Below are 6,470 nucleotides of genomic sequence, written 5' to 3' on the forward strand. Positions count from 1 at the left end.
AATGGTACGGTGGTTTTTGTTTTATATTCGGAGTGAGCACGTAATAAATTTTCTCCATATGCTTTTATTATGTCCTAGTTGTAATCTACTGTAGTAACAATAATTATAACTCTCGAAAAGCTTTAAGTATAAAGTAAATCGTCGTAAAAATGCTCACTCTGGAAAACGACCAACATGTTATACAACATGTTATGAAACAGTGGACCTATTTTTAGTTTCAGCTTCAGTTCTTTTCATATTTTTTTTTATTTCTATTTTTTTGTTCCACCTTTAAAATTTACTGTGTCGTATCGGCAACGGTATAAATAACTTTTGAACTCCGAACATAAAGTATATTTATTTATTTATATTGGTCTGATTTTAAAATTACGCTTAAGCTGAAACTAGGTCCTGAATTTCGGCCATTACTAAAGTGAAAAAAATATACAATAAAATTTGTCCACTGCAAAATTTTTGGCTGTGCTAATACTGTCATAATTATACCCACTTAATTATTACCTACAGTTATTATTCCTACATATCCCTAGTCATATCTTGATTCTATACATATTCAAATGAATATATGTACCTAAGTCTATTTTATACGCAAATTAACTAGTGTCCTTACACAATTCTAAAACAACAGTTTTCATACAATTGCTAACATATCTACTATCTTCTAGTAGTTTATTTTGTGTATTCATGCATAGCAATACACTTTGTAACAACAATCCTCTGAATCTTAGCATTAGTTCTTGGTAGAAATTGACAAGAATCGTTTGAAGTGATTTTTAAGGTATTCCACTAAAAGTACAAATGTTTTTAAATAAAATTTCGCCAAGATAAGGTACATGCCGATCAGATTTTGGATAAGAAACTTTTTAGTTTGAAATAACTTTACATTTCTTGTATTGTTTATATTTATTTAAGTATTTTTGTCCATTATATTTAACTTTGTAGTTTTACTTTGTTTAACTTTGAGCTGATCTTATTTTATATTTACTTAAAATGGTTGCCTGGTAGAAGCCGTGGCCTCCTAATTATTGTAGTGTTCTCATTATACTGGTTTTGCAGTGTCAAAAACATTAAATAACAATTTATCGCGTATAAACAGCTAATAGGTCCAATATATCCGCATATAACCACGATTGGTCTGCCATCAAGTTGTTGCTCTCAAAGAAGAGAAGTCTAATCTTCCATATCTCTTATATTTCTCATGATCTTCCTTGAATGAGAACGTTACGGCTATAAATGTAATACATAAAAGACAATCAAGTTTATGAGATCAAATGCTTTTAGGTTTTACTGGCTGCTATAGAGACAACACTGGGTCTATTAATATAATTATTGTATATATTATATATACTATATAATGATATGTAAGTTCCATTGGAAGGATAAAATAGTTCACAGGGTTTTTGTTACATTATTGTATGAGCTGTACAATACGGGAAAATTTGTGCAATGTATTTACATTCTATCATACTGTTTTAGTGGTCCATACTTATACCTCTTTTTCCTTAGAACTACTAATGTACTAATAAAACATGACAATAAATTATATCTATATAAATTAAATAAAAATTCGTTAATTACCAATAATTTAAAACGATTGTTAATTAATTATGGATTTTATTAATGTTATTAAAGAGAATTTAAATCGATACACAAAAATATTGTTACACATAAGTATTATCTATAGTATCGAGCTTTCTATTAAAAATATTACAATATAAAAAGACAATAATATTAGATAGTAGGCTTCTATTTAATTAACTTAATTATATAATATGAAATACTTTTTAGTTTTTGGAACAAAAATATATTATGTTCTAGTCGGCCCGACTAATGAAGGGGCGCTATAACTTGCCCATAGTACACGATCATTACCGACATTTTTTGTCGGTATAGTAGTTTTCTTCCTTCATCAAAATCATATTACGAATGCGTTATTTACGCACGTGGAAATAAAATATATTGGTTCGAAATAAAGACTTCAGACTTAACCATTAACAAAGAACTTCGATTTTTATGCTTAAGAATATTGAATTATTATGAAATCAAAATACAATTGTAATTATTTTTATTAAAAAATAATTCGGACCAAAATTCCCTTACATTGATTTCGAACTAAGTTGATTAATTTTCATGTTAGTCAGATATGGCTTTTCCTTATGTATATATTAGAAAAATATATTGAAGGCCTAGCAAGACCCGTTAGTATAGAAAATATTATGCTAGTAGCAGCATACCTTAATCAATTATAAAAACGACATAAAATCACAATCTTATAAAAATAGACAAATAAATAGGTTGTGAATTTATACATTTTCTAGATTTTTATAATAAAATTATTATTCATTATAAATCTTCAAAGTTCCAATAGCTTGCTTCAATTATTCGTAACGTAAATAGAATTAAAAATTATAAAAATTTGTTAGTCCTTATTAGTTTTAACATTAAAATTCTTATTTATATTCAGTAAATTATTATTCATACTGCGTTAATTGTAAATAAACTTTCAAATATCGGAAATACGTAGGTATGCCTAGCCTTTAGCTTGTGATGTGTTAGCGTGCCTAAATCAAATATAAGGAATTATATTTGATTTAGGCACGCTATATGGAAATATAGAGCTTAGAAAATATGTAACCGATTAAAACGGGTAAAATTTGAGTGGAAGACTGAAATGACAATAATATGAACAGTAAAACTTTTTAACAATAATCTTGCGCGTTTTAATTGGACATAGATTTATTAAATTTACTATCTACAAAACACGTCTTATGGTAACGTTGTGAAAAGTGTTATTTAAACGTGTAAGCTCCTGCAGTGTAGCGGTCTAGATATATAATAAATAGTTATCTTATATATTTATTCTTATGTGTCATAATTAAGTGTTTTATACGTTTTGTCAATATCACCCTTGTGTTATTTTGATACTTAATTAATAATACTTGATAACAAAATACTGCAAACAATTAAATTATAGATTATTGGATAGACCAGTGTTTCCCAACGTGGGCACTCGCCCCAGGGGGGCAATTTGATTGTTAAGATATTCGAAAATTTAAAATTTACAATGTCCTAGTGCTTTATCCCAAACCTATAATTTAAGTTTCTTAAGGGAACATTTTTTTTAATATTAACCATTATGTTACATAGGGGGCATAAGCAGTGGCGTAACTATACCATCTGGGGCCCGTGGCAAATGTCTTTTGATTGGGCCCTATCAGTAAAAATCGTCACGTTGTACTCAGTTGAATTTTAATAAACTTCGATATTTTCAGCGTACACACATGTTACATGATGTATATGTCCCACTAATACCACAATAATAACTCCTCTCTTAGGCAAGAGGGAATGGTCTGTAGTCCCCACGCTATCCTTATACGTATTGCATACGTCATGTATTCGCTAGCTTTTCGGTGAAGGAAACGTGATACATTTACAATGAAATAAAAAAATTGAGCTCGCGGCCACTTGGTCAGGGGCCATCTTGGGTCGGGGGCCCGTGGCATTTCGCCAGCCCTGCCATCCTATTGTTACGCCACTAAGAGTTTTATAAATGCTTAAATGGCACATGGCACGAAAAAGGTTGGGAAACACTGGGATAGACTGCAAGGATATAACAAAAAATATTTAAATATGCGTGCAACAGTGCAAACGTCGAGTTAGTTATTTAACAATCTTTTTATCCCATACGTCAGAGGTGTTACTTATATTCTATAAAAAAATTGTATAAAGATTGGATAGAATAATCCAATATTGACGCTGTGCCCTCATGCTCTGTAACTTCCAATAGCGACAGCAACATCGATCTCAACGTTTTTGCATGCAAGTTCGATGTAGTTCCCTCAATATCCGTAGCGCTGATGTCGCATTGTGATTGCGCGAGACAAAAAAGCACAAACTAAGTAATACGAGAGTATATGTCATAATATGTCAAATCCAATACATTTTTGAGGTACTTTAGCCAGAGTTAACGCTAGGTTTTTTCTCTATATTAATCTAAGGGCTCTGTTTCTAATACATTATTTAAAGGTATTTGAATATATTTCAAAATCCCTCTCGAAAAAACTTGTATGTATTAGTTTCTAATTGCTTCTATACAAATGTTACCTATAATGAATTATTATTTTGTTTCTAGGTCTGCAGGCGCCAATGATTTTTAAAAGTCAATATTATTCCAAAAATAATTATAAGGTAGTGAATAATAGAACGGCTTTAATTAAATTAGAATTATTTTAAATTTAGATGTAAATTGCGTGAATATTGCTAAATTGTGGCTAATGGAATTAGATATAAAAGGAAATTTGATAAAAATATTTTTAAGCAAGTATTAATATAATATACGTACAAGAGCTAGCCTATTGTAATATTACTTTTCTGATAAGTTTGTTTAATATGACAATGAAACAATTTAGTTCAATTTCTTCAAAATATTAAAAATCTAATTGAGCCAAGCCTGTTGTATTCTTCGTAATGGACTCTAAACTAAATTAGGCTTATCTGTCAGAATAATAATAATTCTATCAGAATAAGCTCCACACATATTTATTTTATTTATAATTTAAGGATTTTAAAATAAAGTAGGCTAGCTTACAAAGAAATTAATTCGTTTATCAAGTTTCCTTTGTAACAATGACAATAATATTGTTTGTGACAATAAAGTAGGTATAGATTATTTTCTTCAGAAGCTAAATCATTTTATTATAGATGGCCGATGTAAACTTGTAATGCCTAATAAATATTAGATCAATTTGTAATATTTTGCGTTTCATTTATTGACAAGATCCTAGTAAAGTTAACTGTCAATTAGTTTACATTTGTTTATTATTTTTTAAGCATAAAGAATCCTAGACGGTAAGCGATAGCGTTCAACTGTTTTTACATGCGATTTAGATCTCTTAATTCCCTTCGAAGGGCTTATATCGCAAGCCTGAGATCGCGCGTTTTTGTACCGCGATATTGAATCGCTACTGAGTAATAAGAGTACGGCACCAAGGGTGTCGACAAGGGGGGGGAATTACCCCTCCCTAGAGATCAAATGTAGCAAGCCGCAAAGCGACCAAAGTGCAAGCAATAGACCTTCTTACCTATTAATAAATACGGCACCGCATGACAAAACGTTATTAATTCACAAGGTTTAATATATATCGTAGAAAGTATTAAAATAAATAAAATTAAGATTTTGACATCCGTTTTTAAAATCGCCACCATTTTCATTACGACTATATCAAATTTGTCAAAACGCAAGGCCATTAAACAGTGTAAAAATAAGTAGGTATTAGGTAGGTATGGCGTGTGTGTGTTTGGGCATATATTATAAAGACGTGAGCCGCTGCGAGCGAGTCACTTTTTAAGTTGAGGCATTGAGAAAAACATCACGGAGGGGTACAAGCGATCTTACGCAAAAAGTACACCAAAGACCTCACTTTCATTGCTCGTCCCACAAAGCTACTATAAACTTTTTTCGGGAATCAGTGTTGAGGAGGAAGTTGATACCTAATATTTCCAGAATTTGCGAGACAAGATGGAGTGACAAACACAAAACCATCGTACTTTTTTAAGAAAATCTGGAATCCTTACAAACATTATCTAAGGAAGGAAATAGTGCATCTCGAGCCATCCCTTGACAAAAGTCCGTCAAATGTCTAGGAGTCACACTAGATAGCAGCATGTCTTTCCGTAAGCATATAGCCGCCGTTCGCAAGAAGGCCTATTTTGTCCTCTCTCGCCTCCATTTCCTCCTAAATAAAAGGAGTCACATGTCCCTCAGACACAAGGTGACCTTGTACAAGGCCTGCATCCGACCGTGCATAACATACGCTAGCGTATGCGAAGAACATTGTGCGCCCTCCTATATCCACCGGCTACAGGTGCTTCAGTCGCGATTCATGAGAATCGCGACCGGTGCTAGGATAAACACCATCCCAATCCGCTGGTGCGTAAAAGCATCAACTACTACCCTTTCCCGACAAAAAAGGCTCGTAGGAGGCCTCGACATACACTAACGGATCCGGACGATCCAATTACCGTAGCTAACAATAAATTAAAAGCCGCCCGCGCGGCCAATAATAATAAAAATAGCCAAACACAGATTAGGGTAAAAAGCCGCCTTCACCGGGGAAGGCGAGGACCTTTACTTCGTAATTCGCTCATTCCGGTGAGCTTCCGTCCTGCCCGAGCCCACAGCCGGAGCTGAGCTGTAAAGGCCCTTAAGGCCAACAGCGAGATTCCATTAAAAAAAAAACAAGTACTACAATAGTATAGATATATAGGAATATATTATAAAATCTATACCATAGTAGTAGTTGTACCTAGTTCTTATTAGTTTATTCAATATTGAAGTTCGAGAGTAGAGTAACTCATATTGGTTGTATTACAATATTTGTAACTGCTTTACTTCAATACCAAAACTGACAAAAATATTTATTTACCTACATGATACAATAAATTAAATAAAAGACCATTAAAAAAAACGAAAT

The sequence above is a fragment of the Pieris brassicae genome, chromosome 6 (assembly GCF_905147105.1).
Source record: "Pieris brassicae chromosome 6, ilPieBrab1.1, whole genome shotgun sequence".
In the NCBI taxonomy this organism is placed as follows: Eukaryota; Metazoa; Arthropoda; class Insecta; order Lepidoptera; family Pieridae; genus Pieris; species Pieris brassicae.